A 15,588-nucleotide genomic window follows, 5' to 3' on the forward strand; every position below is an offset into this window, starting at 1 on the left:
TTATAATGCTGGCAAAAAGAAACTACCTGCCGCAGGAAATTATGATCACAGACAAATATTTAATTGGTCTTGTCAAGATAAATAATGTTATAGTACTTTCAGCACCACTTATTAAAATATTTAGGTGAATGTATGTATATTGTTTTTATCTTAATTTTAACCATGTGTGGATTAGAGAAGACCTATAATGAGTATGAATGTCTGTTCCCTGTTCTTGTTGACATGCATGTTCATAATGAGCGTGATGAGTATGAAACTGTATATGCGGTTTGGAAGCATCCTTGCATCTTTGATGGAAAGCCTGATATTCAAGTCGACGAGAAAAAATAAAAAATAAAAGGATGCTGAAGAGGAGCAGAAAATGAAGAGCATGTGCAGACATTCTGGCAGAAAACGGAGGCAGGAAGCCAACTGAAACTCAGCTCTGATTTGTGACACAGATACAAAATAAACCACACACACAAATACTCCGATATGAAGTCGCTTGGTAACTCACTCACACACTGGATGCTGTGTACTGGCACTGGATAACAGTTCATGTGTTTGTTAGCACAAATATTTTTATTGAAAATTACAAACAGTTTAATACATGGGGCTAAATATTTAGAAAAATCAACTTGGAATCTATTCAATACTAACTATAATTGTTCAATAAGTTAAATAGCCTGAACAATTGGACAATGAGACACAATGACTGAAGAAGAGTATTGAAGAGGCACTTAAAACAAGAATAAAATGTGATTTCACAGTTGACTAGCTTTTCTTAAACAGTTGCCTAATTATGCTTATATTTGAATTTCAGATTAGTAAGAAAAATAGCATGACTCTTTCTGAGATAAACCATGTGGTTTAATGTCTGTCAGCATCTCAGATTAGACTTGTTGCTCCTCTGCATTCCTGGTGAGGTGGTTTGAGCTTCCGATTGGGATGCATCTAGAACGCTTCCTATTGAAGATTCTCCCGGAAATCTCCACTGGGAGGAGATCCCAAGGCAGAATTGGACAACTGTAAAAAGACGGATGGATGGATGGATGGATGAATGAATGAATGAATGAATGAATGAATGAATGAATGAATGAATGAATGAATGGACGAACGGACATGTTTTAGGTCTGTGTTACTACCTTCTCCATATGTACTCAAATATTTTGGTAAATAATCAATAGCAGGTAAAATTATCTTGGATACTACAAAGTTAACGACTGACAGCCAAACAGGAGAATTCCCTTTGGTTTAAAAAATCCAGTTAATGTTAGCTAACTGAAGACATCCTACTCCAGGAATATGTTAATGGAGCATGATATCGCAGAGTAAAGGAAAAATGTAGTGAACCGCTATCTATTTTTGTCATCTTGCGTGTGCTGTACGTGTGGAGCAGCAGTTACAGAAGCCCACAAGGGATTTGCCTTTCGGGCCATATCGTGGCACTCTTATCATTCACATGTTGTTATCTCCAACATGGAAATTGCTGACTTCCAATCACGCTCGTTTTTTTTCCTCTGATAGGGAGACCTTTTTTTCTTTTCTTTTTAGCAACCAGTTTGCTCTGACTTCCTTTTTCAACTCAGAGAGGCTCCACCTCCCATAGACACACATGAAAAAAAAAATCCACAAATGCACACACACACAAAGATGGAGACACACTTATGTTATATATGCCGATGCCAAGACTGAGGGGGAACTCATTGACCTCCATAGAAGCCATTACAGTATAATGTCCCAGGGGAATTGTTGAGGACTGATTATGCTCTGTATAGCACATGAAACATGCTTTACTCTTTATAAAACCTGCAAGTGGTTTGCTGTATTATGGTTTTACTTTAAAAAGATTACTAATTGATGACATGTAAAGCTTACAGTGTTCTGATGACCCAAAGAAAAACTGTATGGTTATTTTTTTATGTAGTGAAATCTAGATCTTAAAAATGTTACATTTGTTGTAGAACAATGCAAGACATATTCACATGCTCTTCTTAAAGCATTACGTTTTAAGAAGCACACAGTCTTCAGTTTCCTTGTGTCATAGGAGGGTTGTGCGACATTTTGTTTACTAAAGTCTGATCACTCCAAATGTGCCCAAATTGATGCCCGAGCTGATCCGCTACTTGAGGATGAGAGAAAGGAGAGTGATTTACTTTACCACTGATAAGGTCTGTATGAGCTGTTCTGGTTTCAGCACAAGTTGACCAGCTTATACAGATACACAATATATACAGAGAAGGCAGGATTCTATTTCATATGGGGCGATGAACCTGCGAGAGAGTTTCTTGGAGATGGATTTTAGAGGAATGTCACAAGCAGTGAGCCAAACCTTTTGTCCAGGGTTATACTGAGGTGCTTGGGTCCTTTTCCAGTCAGCAGTCTTGCGGTTTTCTTCAACGGTGCAATGAAGGGTGGCGGAAGTACTGGACCAGATGTGGTTGCTGCAGCAGATGTGGCGATGGACAGAGGTGACAGAGTTGCAGTCTGATGGGAACAGAAGGAGATGATGATCAAGACAGAAGAAACTCTGCAAAGATTTTTAAGGCTAGGGGCAGTGCTGGTCTTTTTGGACCTCATGATGCCATGACTGCATGCTTAACCAAGTATTTGGAGCTTTTATAAAGATGAGATCATCCCTACCACTGCAACATGCAGAACATTTTTAGTTAAAGTACCCAAATAGAAAAGCAATGCAAAGTAAAAATGAATAAATCACTTTAACAGTTTGTATTTTGCACCACTTTAAAATAAGGCGGTTACTCTGATACCAAACAGCTTACATTGACTACTTCAAAGTTTTTGAGACTTAGGTTATCTGATGGTGACCAAACTTGAAATAGCTTTTGTATTTAACCTTCTCAATTAATTCTTCAATAAATTGAAATAATGACACTAAGAAAGTCATCTTCAACAGATAAGGTCTTAATTGCTTACAGCCTCTCTTCATACAATTCTTAACTACCCCTTTCATTTTTTTTTGTTCTGCTTCGCTGGTTGCTATCGATGACAGGGCATTTCTTGTATTTGACACATATCAGGAAGGAAGGTGGCAGCAGCGGTGATGGGGATTGGAGTTTGGCCACACCACTGGAACAGTTGAGTTCAGGAAAAGCGGAGGCTGAGTGTGATTAGAAGAGCTGCAGATCCAGCTGCAGAGTAGCTGTCAGCTGTCAGTGTGTATGCATTTGTACATGTGGGTGTGAGGAGTTGGAAGGGAGTGAAAGAGTAGGGGGGAGAAAAAAAAAGAGAATCAGACAATAAGGACAGAGAGAAAAACAAAAACACAAGGGAGATACAGCGAGGCAGCCGTCCAGCCTTGGTATGTCAGTCTGCCATTTGAAACTACAGGGAGATGTGGCTCGGCACCATGGTTTCAGTTACACCCAAAACAAACAAACAAAGGAGTTTGGGCAGCGTGTATGTGTTTGCAAGCAGGGACAGAATGTGAGAGATTCTAGACCTCAGTGAATTTCTGTGCCCCACACGTGTGCACACACTTACACACAACGTGTAATGACACATAAACCTCCAGGATGGATTCTCCTCCTAAGGTAATGATGACAGGGAGCTTAGTGAAATCTTGTGGCGTCACAGTTCGTTGGCGATCTCATGGAAACCTGCTCTTCACGTTCCTCATGGTCCACCTCAAACATCACCGGTTCCTCTGGATTTTTGAGGGAAATGCAGCACATGACATGTGTCTGTAATGTTTGGCTCTTACGACAAAGTTGCCATGGGAGAAATGTGTTGTAGTAACAGCATTATGCATCAGATATGCATAATTCATCTCTGATCCCACTATTGTTAGTTCGATCACATATTTCTGTAATCATCTCCTTGTGCATTGGCACCTGCTTTAAACTTTCATACAAGTAAATTTATTCCAGCAGAAGTGTTTTTTTTTTCTTTTTCAGTTTCTGTCTCTATTTATGACACTGGGACCTCTTCATTCTCAGCAGATTTGGGTCCACTAAGGTTTCATGGTTTAGGTCATATGGAAACTTGAATCCAGAGTTTGCTTCATCTCACATGGTTTCAATCACCTTTTTCCTGCAGACGCTGCAGGTTCTGAGACAGACCTGCACTTCAGGACTTATTGACCTGTGACAGACCTGGAGCTGAAAGGAGGAAAAACAATTTGTAACTAATAAAAGGTAACAAAAACTTTATTCTTAAACATTGTTTTGTTGGTTTCTCAGCTAATTCTGTATTTGAGCTATAGTGTTCCGTTCATTTTTTTTCTTTTCTTGCCCATTTTCATCAGCTTGGCTCATTTTATGATGTCTTTGTTTGACTCTGATTTACTTTTCTCCCTCTCTTATTTATTGGTTTAACCACATCCACACATGATATTTGGAAATGCACTGGGAGATTGTCTTTCAGAAATGTATTTCCAACAGAACATTATAATACTCTGAAGTTTCTTTTCAGTAGTTCAAATACAGTCTAGGTTGCTTTAATAAAGCCCATCAGTTCTCCTGCATTGTTGCCTCTAGTTTCATTTAACTTCGTCTTGATAATTAGAACGATTCCTTGTGGTTTTTAGATCGTTTGTCATTTTAGGAGGAATTGGTGCTTTTAGCAGAGTAGGTAGACATCAAGACAACTAGAAAAATGAAATCAGCTCTGTGGAACTCAAGTAAATACCTCTACCGTTAGATTCTGGAACTTTGACTTCAAAAGTGAGATGAAAGTTGTACTTTCATCAGAACAAGCAATCAACAGTCGTGTCTTTTTCCTTTTTGTCCCTACAGAAGCACATCCTACTGCTTCTGGTTCAGAAGTGGTTTAACACAAGGAATGAGGCAGTTGTCTTGAATAAGTCTGTGTGTAGTTCTGGAAGCTCTGACTCTGGCTGCAGTCTGTGCCTTGTGAATCTTGCAAGGGATTTACTTTGCAAACCTAGAGTGGTGATAATTTCTTACTTCCATTACAGCGTTCCTCTGTTCTTTGACCTTCCTTACAGTTTGTTCATAGCACAACTATTTTTTTCTCATTCTATATCTTCTTTTCCACAACTTCTATTTTTCTGTTTAACTGCCTTCTCCTTTCTTCATTGTTAATATGTCTGCTGGCTATTCCCTTCTCTGTTTTAGCATCTCATTTAGTGACAGCAAGTCAGCTGCCTTCTATTCTTCTTTCCCTCTTTGTATCAGAATGACTTCTAAATTATGCTTCCTGTTGGATTACAAAGCAGAATTCTCTTCCTTTATTCAAACAATGTTTATTATTTCACTGAGTCTGTATAGATGAAGGCAGACACTTCAGTCTCATAAAATAGACAGCACGCGGAGCAGGAAGCAGGACGCCAGTCTCTGTATGTTATCTTTGTCTTTCTAACGTAGGAGCTTGGGAGCAAAACGGTCCCCAGGTCTGAGAGTAATTTAAACAAAGGGCCTCACCGTCTCCTCTTAAGTTTGCAAAGACCGAGCTCCGCTCCGAAGTATTTCCCTCAGCTGGTGTCGACAGCGGGACTCATGGAGACCAAGCTCGTTCTCATGGATCCCGTGGAGAGCAGGGGTGGCCAAGGGTCACCCCAGGTCACTGGCAGGCACTGTTGGAGGATGTGAGTCCTCAGTCAGACGGGGGTCTACTAATGCGGGCCACCATACCCCATCTGTCAGTGCAACTGCCCCTCCTTATTGGTAAATCCACACAGCAGTTAGTTATGAGGGAGTAGCGGTGGCTGTTTCCTGAGACGGCCATCGGGGATCCACCCAACGACTAACTCCCCCACTTTTGTTTTCATTCTCGTTGGGGTCGGAAGTGTTATTTGGGTTTGCATTCATGGAGCAGCGCAGAAGCAGGACTTCTGTTTGATGGGAACCAAAAATCTTGTTGACACTTTTTTCCCTTTCCCTATTTTTCCTGCTCAACTCACTGTGAAGCAGAACAATAACATGTCATCAAATGTACGCTTACTGTTTAAAAAAGATAAACATTATTTCTGTGTTGTCTATCTTTCAAAAAAGAAAATCTTGGCCTTCGATTCTTCTTTGTGATTTGGCTTCCACTTGAATAAATCTGATCTAATCTCACTTGGAAAAAGCCGCACAGCATAAAAACATACATATTAAGTAAACATCCAGTCTTGCCAAGTGTTAAAAACTTGTTTTTTTAATTAATTTGCCTCTAGCCACAAAACTATATGACTGTTTTATTCCAGTTTATATGGGTATGGATGTAATTTTTACATTTTTGGCAGTTACTGACCTTACAGCAGTCATAACTGCTGAGGTCTTGAGTTTGATCAGAATCACTGAACATGGTGCAACAAACTGAAATATTGGAGAAATACACAGCTCAGCAGCAAAGCTCTTGGACAGTTATAGAAACTTGTAAAAATCTTTCTTTTTTTGCCAGTCATAATTCATCAACTTAAATGATATTCATTTAATTTAGGTGTTGCAAACTTAGCAGCTATTTGTTGCTTTTTTTTGTCACATCAAGCTTCAACATATATTTTAGTAATACCCTGAAAAATAATCCAGTACAAACAATTTATTTTAGAAGTCCCATATGTGGATGGTAAGTTTTTTTTTTTTTTTTTTTTTTTTTTTTTTTAATAAAGTCTACCTGCGAATTATTCGGCCACAGTATAAATCCAGCTCTTTAAGGCATTTGTTACCCAGCAACCTTGAATGGGCTGAGGGTAATGTGGTAATTTTGTTCTCTCAACATGTGACAATGTGATATAAAGCTTCCTTTAGCATCTAACAGGAAGGTTTATTCTTCTTCTGTGTAATGAACATACTCCATGTACAACTTTCCATATCAAATGCTTCAGGTATCACTGAGTATCTGTAAAAGCTAGCCCTAGATTGAGCACCAATGGCTATAATATTCCTTTAAACCGAATGAGAATTATTTTAACATGCTCCATTTAACATTCTAAATTTGATGAAATCACAAAATCGATTTACAATTTTTTTTTTAATTCTCTAAAAAATAGTTTTTTTAGTTAGTGCTTTAACTCAAATACACTGTCCATTTTTCTCAGACCATTTGAATTTTTAACTGTTAAAATAAAAATACGAGTTTAATTTTAACTATTTTAATAGCTTTTACAGTTTTAGTCTGCACAAATAAAATATAGTTTAATATTTCATTTTAAAAAAAAATTATAATGCTCCTTTAACTCTGTGTCTCTTTACTGAGTTTCACACATAGGCAGCCATTACTGACTCACTAAATACCATAACAATATGGTTTCTCTGGCTTTTGGAACAACCCATAAAGAGATGCCAATTTTACAAATAAAGAGGCCAAAATGATGTCTTATGTGTGAGAACCGTTCCAAAAAGTGCAAAATTCAGTCGTAGTCCTTCAGCTGTTTCTCAGCTAGTTTAACACACACGTGCAAAGCATTAGCATTAATTCGCCTCCAGAAATATGTCCCGTTTTCTACACAATGCTAATCACAAACTGCAAACTGCACTAGTTGACTATCAATTCAATAACCTCTTCAACTCTTAAAGGTAACCAATATAAAAGCATCAAAATACATTTTTACTAACCTGTGATATAGAAAAGATGAGGCATACACATTGAGCTTCCTTTAGCATCTACAGTATAAGGAAAGTTTAGTCTTCTTCTGTGTGCCCAACCTTCTCTATGCCACCAATGCAACCGACGCCCCCTAACGGTTGTAAGTGGAATCGCTTTGAGTAACTGAATGTGCAAAACTCCTATTGACATATCCCAAAGGATTTTGAGCTGTAAACAGCAGTGAAAGGTGTTTTGAGTCAGGGGGTTTGAGTACAAAAATATATTATTTTTATAACATGACAGAATGTGAAATATTTATAGTGTCTTGCATAATATTCTGCAAGACACTGTAAATAAGAGGGTTCCGTGTTAATGACCGTTTGCTGTAAAGTGAAGCTCCTAAAAGTAATTTTAGCCTAACACTTTAATTTGCTAATCAGACTACTGGGTAATCCCACTAGCACTTTAAAAAATTAGCATTTCACAGTTCTAAAGTGACAATACAGTAACAGAAAAGCTGCACACAAAAATAACATACCGTATTTTTATGTTTACCAATGCTGGATGGCTGATTCAAACATTTCCACATGCACCTTCTTGAGAAAACACTTCATTTGTCTGATAAGGAGAGGTTACATAAATACAATCATTAAAGAGGCAGTAATCTGTTTTACTGTCTGCAGTCAGTTGGGTCAGTTGGCCACAGCGATAAACATCAGCATTCTACCACAAACAAGAGCCCCGATAAACGACGGGACAGGGCGCAGTTTACCCAAGGCAGCAGACATAAACACAGCACCCCTCCTGGATGGAGGTAGGTCATTTAGATACACCACCATCATTAGACCAATTAGGGTTCAGTGCCTATGACTCCGCTGGGCATTCCCTGTTCACCAGGGAAGGAGAAAAGTGCACCACAATTAAATGTGTTCAACGAAATGGCAACAGAGGAGGAAATAAGAGAGGAAGCCGAGGCGCGGAGCTGCTCCTCGGCTGTCTCAAAGTCGGCCACTGAGGTAGAGATGCATCAGAAATCGCCTGAGGCTTCTGGTGGAGCATGCTGGCATTTCAAACACCGATCCTCATCTGACTTGACAAAGATAAGGCGTTTTGTCGGCTCACTCTCTAGGTCAGATATTGAAACCTATCCGTTTAGTCAGATTAAATATTACCATTAACATCTTTCTGACCTGGATAACTGCCACAATGCTTTCATGTGTCTTTGCGTTGCAGTCATCTTGCACACGTTTACGTCCTTTTTACAATATTAACAGGTCACATTACACCCTTTCGTTATTCTTTTACATCTTGTGTCAAATGTAGACAACACCTTAATAAGGTACTTATAGTGCAGTGCAACTATCTAAAACAGTAAGCCATAAAATGCCAGATCAGAAGATTTAATTTCTGACAAAAAAGGTTCATTTATAAGAAGTTTTCTTATCGACTTTTCTGTTGCTGACAGAGTGATATCAAACAAACAAACAAAAAAAAGTTACCTTTTCTTGTGACTTGAAAATGGGTGAATGTTGGTTAGTATGAAGATATTTTATCTGTGGTAGACTATGCATTGTCACACTCCCTTTGATACATTATAATATCAAATCCTAGGGAAAATTCACAAGACATAAATTGTAGCTTGAAAGCAACCTTGGCATCCTGCTTCCGAAATAGCAGAGCCATGGGCCACACTGCACTGATGCAGTGATTTATGCATCCCAAGCATTTAGTGCATGAACTGCTTAGTACATTGAAATCCTTTATCCAGATTTCTGCATTAGAAATAATTTTTGGTCGTATGTAGTATCAATTTTCTATTTTTAAAATTTTTTTTGAAAAGTTAAATTTTGCGTTTTTATTCTCTGCGTAAAAAGTGACCAAAGAATAACAGAAATAAACACCTGAAATAATGTACATAATATAATATGTATGTGTAGTTTTGATTCACACATACAGTAGATCTCTGTGTGCAATTCAGATGCTTTTCCTCCAGCAAGTCCCAGCTTCTGACCTTAAACTAAACTAAGACAATGGCAATTGCCAAACTGCTGCAGATTAAAATATTGGTTGCACATCAAGACCAACATTATGTATCAGACAAAACAAGACTCTGTGGATTTTATCAGTAAACCTGTAATTGGGTTAAACTGGTCTTGCTATTCAATGCTGCGGCTACAAAGCATTAAAGTCCTCGGGCTAGTTTGGCATCTGATGGAGTTGATCCTTGAAGGAGCCAGTCATGATTGGAACAATTTTTGAGGAGAGCGGTGGAGTTTAAGAGGCCATACCATTACGCAGTAAGAGAGCATTTCCTCCTAGCCTATTCGAATAGATCGTATCAGCAGCTGAGAGTAATAATAGCCTGTATTTGTCAAAGTTAAGTGGGGCTCAGCAAAAGAGCATAGCTAAATCATTTTGATGAAGAACATCCTGAGTGAGGTTGTGTAATTTGATCATACCGGACCAACATACTGAATCGCTCACCGTGATGACGATGCTCAGTGTCTCATAATTGCTGCACAGAGATGCGGCATAAATGTTTAACAAAATAATGACAGCTAATTATTTCAAATGGGTAAAGCAAAACTCGCGTTCTCATTCCGCCCACTGCTCCTCCTCTCTATGAAGATGCTTGCCCCCTGGCATTATTACAAGAGCTGATAAAGGCCACGGCCCTGTTCTTTGTGTTGTGTTTTCAGAGGGTTTTTAGGGGTTGTTATGGTTTACAGATGTCACCCTGCATAGTAATTAGAGGGAGTCATGGATTTGTGAGGAAGGGAGCCCCCCTCGGCTTCCACGTCGTCTTTCCTGGGTGTGTGGTCAGGGAGGGGTCTGTCAAGGGAACCCCTGGATATAAACAGGGACTCAAAGTTTGGTGCAAATATTACAACTAAATAAATATACGATGTGACATCTGAGGTTACACAATGGAAAAGTCACAAAAAAAAAAGAAAGCAATTGGAAGCCTTCTTTCTTTGGACTACTTGAACAGAATCTGTGAAAATACCAACAAATATCTGTTTGACTTTTAGTGACAGGAATTGATTTCTAAGATTTTTACCTGAGAAATTGTCATTTAGTAAATCTCTGGTGTTAGATTTGTTTCCATTTGGTGTAAAAAAAATCTTCCATGTATGACAGACTGGAGGTATTGCCTATCTTCTTTGCAAAATAAGAAAAACTCAGTTGAATTTAATAAACAGTGTACATTAAGATCAGTTTTAAAGTTTTTTTTGGGGGGGTGGGGGGGCAGGATGGGTTGGCACTTTTCTTATTTTTAAATACTGCATGCTGCCATAAAAACAGCCTAGATAAATGTCAGATATGGACTTTAAAAGTGCAATCTAAATCATACAAATATGAAAGAAAAATCCATTTTCTATTCAGGCTGATAAACACAGCTTCACACCCAGCTGAGCCCCTCTTGACTCCCACCCCTTCTCCCACATCATTGTCACATTTTCAGACAGGAGAGCTTTGGCAACTTAATTGTGGTTTTGGAAAAAAGAGTTGAAAAGACGGGCAAGAAAAAGACAGCATCTTCATCCAAGATTTTTTGCGGTAGTGACTCAGATTTAAGTTTATTTTGAGTCGCAATCTTAGAAAAGGAGCTTATCATGGAAAATCAACCTCTTGTTCTTATGATGTATGAACAGATTGGATTTCAAACCTTATGTTTCTTTATAGGCGAAGAGCGGTTGTGCCGCAGCAAATGGTGAACATATTGAATGCTGAGCATATTTATACACTAACGCAGTTTAAATACTTTTGCAGTTTTAAGAACAGTTTTTAGAACTTTTGGGGCTCAAAACTGTTTGATTTGATCGAAGCTTCCTCTTGTCACAAATTGAATTTGGCCCTCAAATTTTCTTCAAGAGCAACGCATAGCTTCAGGTCAAGTTTCCATAAAGACATAGATGAGCCATGTTGGTGTGGAAATTCATGACTGGTATGCACAGGTAAGCATTCTATCTCAGCTATAAGAGCAATTTTGGAATCGTGCTTCTGAAAGAATGGTGAAAAAGTCCAATAAACACACTATTACACTTTGTGAAAAGCTTTCCTACAAGAGTTGAAGCTGTTATGAATAAAAAGGTGGGCTGACATCATATCAGACCCGATGGATTAGGAATCCCATTTAACTTAAGTTCAAATGTTTGTGATACTTATTTTGACACATTCATCTATTAGTTGCCCCTTTCAAGCAACCTCACCCAAACACCTCTAGTCAGATCAATCCATCACACACCCTGCTTCACATAATCCAAAAACCTTCTTTTGGGCCATTTGCTCAAAAACCTTTCAACATTGTCAAACTCTTTAAAAAAAGGAGCAAGCGCTAGAAATATCTTAAAGTTTTCATCATTCAACCAAACAATGTTTTCAACACATAGACATATGCTATAACAGAGCCAGCAGGGGGCTTTTTTTAATGATATAATTCAAATTCAGCCTGGACCTTTTAAGAGAAAACAAATGTTCAGGGACTTCAGCATTGTAAATGGATCTGAATTTAAGAAGTACTTAGGCACAGGACCAAAAATCGCCCAGGGACCTGAACGAAGAGTGTTCTGAAACACATGGCCCACATTTTACAGAAGACGGACCAGGTTCTGGAGGAGATAGCTGTTTGGAAAAGTTATTGATGGGCATCAAGTCAAGTACATCAGCGTGTGTGTGATTGTCACTCTCCAGCTAAATATTCAGAATGTTGTGGAGGGATTTTTGTTGTTTTTTTGTTTTGTTTTTTTAAAGGCGTGTTAGCTGAGAGTGATCTAAAGACTCCTGAAGTGTGCTTGGAAAAAGGCCAAAGAAAATGAGTTGATGGTTTGGCCGAGCATCAAAGGAATAACTTAACTTTCATGTGGTGTGGTGTGCGGTAAATATGACATAATAAAGTGCTTTAAGTTACTGGAGTGAGCATTTTAGTAATATTAAAATCCAAATAACAAATTGAATGTCATATAGGATTCTTTATCCTGTTTGAAATGCAACAGAAGCGTAACTTTGTGGTCCAGCTCTTTGGAGGCGCCACATGAAGACTGGACGACTGATCTCCGGGGACATTGTCCGACATTTGCAAAGAACAAAATAGAAAAATGCCATTATGAAAAACAAAAAATCTGAGTAAGTGAAAAAGCATAACATACTAAGACACTTACATAGTTGCATGTAGATAGAGCGTACCAAGTAAAATTACTTCAACTTAAAACATATCCTTTTGTTTCCTTGTGAATAAATAAACTTTACCAGAAAAAAAAAGAAAGACAAGCCAGCACAAAAATACAACTTTATACATGTTTAGTAATATAGACTGGACAAAATGAATATGATTAAATATTATGCATGTTTGGATTCTTGCTGAACACTCCAGCTTCCTCCTACAGTCCAAAAACTGTTAGGTCAGTCTCTCTAGATGAGTCTGTGCGTTCATGGTCGTCTGTCCTGTGTGTTTCTGTGTTGCCCTGTGATGGACTAGTGACCAGTTAAAGGGTGTACTACCTACATTTTGTCAGTGACCACTGGAGATAAGCGCTTCCTGTTGGAAAGTAATAGTTTGCTTGAAAACACTGCTGCCCAAATTAACTGGAGCTTAGCTTTTTTTTGTCCTTAGGGGAACAATATCTGCAAATGAAAACAAGACAAAACAACCAATATGCAATTCACCTCTGAAAATATATAAAAACAATACATTCAATTTAGTTTAATTTATACAAATGAAAAGGTGTTTATTTCAGCTTCTCATCAATAATTATTTGATGGGTGTCCTTAATGGCAACAATAATAACAGTTAATCATCTACGTTTTTGTTAGTCATTTATGTATGTTGCTGGTAATGATCACATGTTCCCAGCCTACATCTTCAGCTTGATCTACAAACCTTTAAACATGACAAATTTCCAAACCATTTGGAAATTTTCAATAAAACTGTCTCTCATAATCTAGCAGAAGGATGGTACATATGATCATGAGGCTCAATGTCTGTTTCTTTGACTGATGGATCATGACACTGTTTTTTTGCAGTGTCCATCAAAATGTCAAAAAATAGGAAACGACAAACATACTGCGGATTAAGATATAGCAAAGGACAAGCGCAGATTTGAAACATGCAACATTCTTGAGTTGCCTCTGTAAGCTCTGCAAAGTTTCCACCTGATACTCCTAAGGATTGAACAATTTGAAAATGAAAAGTTTGCTGGACTAAAAGACCTTTAAAAATACCAGAGAGCTATTGACTGAATCTTTGTTAAGAACTTACAAGAATATCTTACTGCCCTGAAACCAAATATAGAAAAAAATTGTTATCGATTTCAGTCTGCAAACAGAAACGGCAAATATTTCAGTCTTAATGTGTAAAGCTGAAAGAGACATGTCCCTCAAAATATGCTGTTGTAATTATTCAAAGTATTGACTTGAGGGACTTGAGGGAGAAAAATACATGGGACACTTTTTAAATTTGTATTTGCAAAAAAATAAAAAACTTGTATCATTATTCTTCTACATTATAATTCACATAATATACAACCATTTAAAGCTCCCAAAATAGAGTGTTTTTCTAAGGTGATTTAACAGAACTTATACAAAACACTAGGTCAGGACAGATGCATTTAAACTTGCAGCATTAAAAAAAGATGTATGGCTCAGAGTGTTTTTGCGAGATGGATGTTTATGCTTTCCATTCACTGGAAACAACCACTGGGGCAGTGGGGAAACAGAACATACTTAATCTGAAGATGTGTATCAGTCTTTCACTTTAAGAAAGCAAAATCCCAAATTGCAGGTGGAAAAAATAATTTATTAAATAAAAAGTGTATATATATATATATATATATATATATATATATATATATATATGTGATATACATGCAGAGTTGCTTATCTTAATTGTATTATGTGTCTATTCCTTAGGGGCCTCGTCGAGTCCTCAAGGTTTGGAGCATGGCCATAAATCACCTAAGAAGGCAAGTAGTTCAACAACTGGTTAAACTGCGATCCAGACAATAATGATGTTATTTGGAGGTCACGCTGCTTGTCAAAAGCTCAGACTTGGCTGCGTGCCAAGCTACGATGGGTATCTGCATGCGCTCTGAGTCATTACAGCACTTCTGTAAATAGAAACCCAACCAAAGGAAATGTCCCAGATCAAATCAGGGCTCAAGTATTTCTATCCAACAACTTCCTAAGCTTAAAGCGCAGCTCGGCTACGTAGAGGCATGGAGATTTCTTTTCTTTCTTTTTTTTTTTTTTGTCCTCTGAGAATTGGAGAGCTGCTGACATGATGATGACTCAACCACACCTATGCAGGGCTCATGTTAACAACGAAGGTCACTTTCTCAAATTTTTGCATTCCTGTTTTATTGCTAGGCGAAAGAGAATCGCAGCACTCTCTCCCGACATCTCCCATTCACACAAATGATTTAACGCTCTTCACGAGAGGAACTGCTCTAGATACCTGCTCTGTTTTCCCAACAGTCAGTGCTGTTTGCTCGGATTTCAGGCTTCCTTCTTTGGTGTCAGAACGTGAGAAAAAACAAGTGACTGGTGCGGTCTCTCTGGAGCCCCTGCTCTTTGGAAGCCCTCCCAAAAAACAATGTGAAATCCTACAATAACTTCTCGATGCACCTTCAGGGTCCCAGAGGCTGCATCCAGACTGCGGCGAAGCTGTTAATCTTGATGCTACAAGATGCAATGGCTCCACTGTGGCTGCGCCTCTGACTCAAATCTTTAACTCTGTCTTTTAGCCCTCTGTTAAGGGGCATGCACATCTGATATTTTATTTTCTGTCCTAAGTCAGGTTTCCTTACACAGGCCCAAACTGTTAGATTCTTAATTCTTCTTGGAGAAGAGAAGAAAATGGATGAAATGGAGTTAAAATTTGAAGAGCAACTGACAGGAGAGATTAGAACATAGTAATAAATCAACGAGGGAGAGCATTCAGAGAATAAATAATACATGGGAGGAAATAGCTCAGTCTCAGAGTAAGGATGAGGCACTCAGTGGAATTGTGGGAATGAAGGAATGTGCAACACACTTGACTGTTTAGCCTCAATCGTCTTTTGACAGTATATTTGGAGTCCGGGTGGCTCACAAATACACACAGTGTGCCACAGTAGGTGG

The 15,588-nt window shown here is 38.3% G+C and overlaps 1 long non-coding RNA gene across 1 annotated transcript; it reads right to left on the reverse strand.

The window, feature by feature from the left end:
* Positions 1-528: 528 nt before the first annotated feature.
* LOC106913131 (uncharacterized) lies at positions 529-2,576 on the reverse strand. Its single transcript, XR_001417136.2, has 2 exons — positions 2,312-2,576; positions 529-1,005 (listed from the first exon to the last, which is right to left on the reverse strand). It is a non-coding gene; the product is annotated as an uncharacterized LOC106913131 (long non-coding RNA).
* Between the last annotated feature and the right edge of the window lie 13,012 nt (positions 2,577-15,588).

Source organism: Poecilia mexicana, unplaced genomic scaffold (genome assembly GCF_051168715.1).
Source record: "Poecilia mexicana isolate PSO_F unplaced genomic scaffold, ASM5116871v1 scaffold_19, whole genome shotgun sequence".
Taxonomy (NCBI): Eukaryota; Metazoa; Chordata; class Actinopteri; order Cyprinodontiformes; family Poeciliidae; genus Poecilia; species Poecilia mexicana.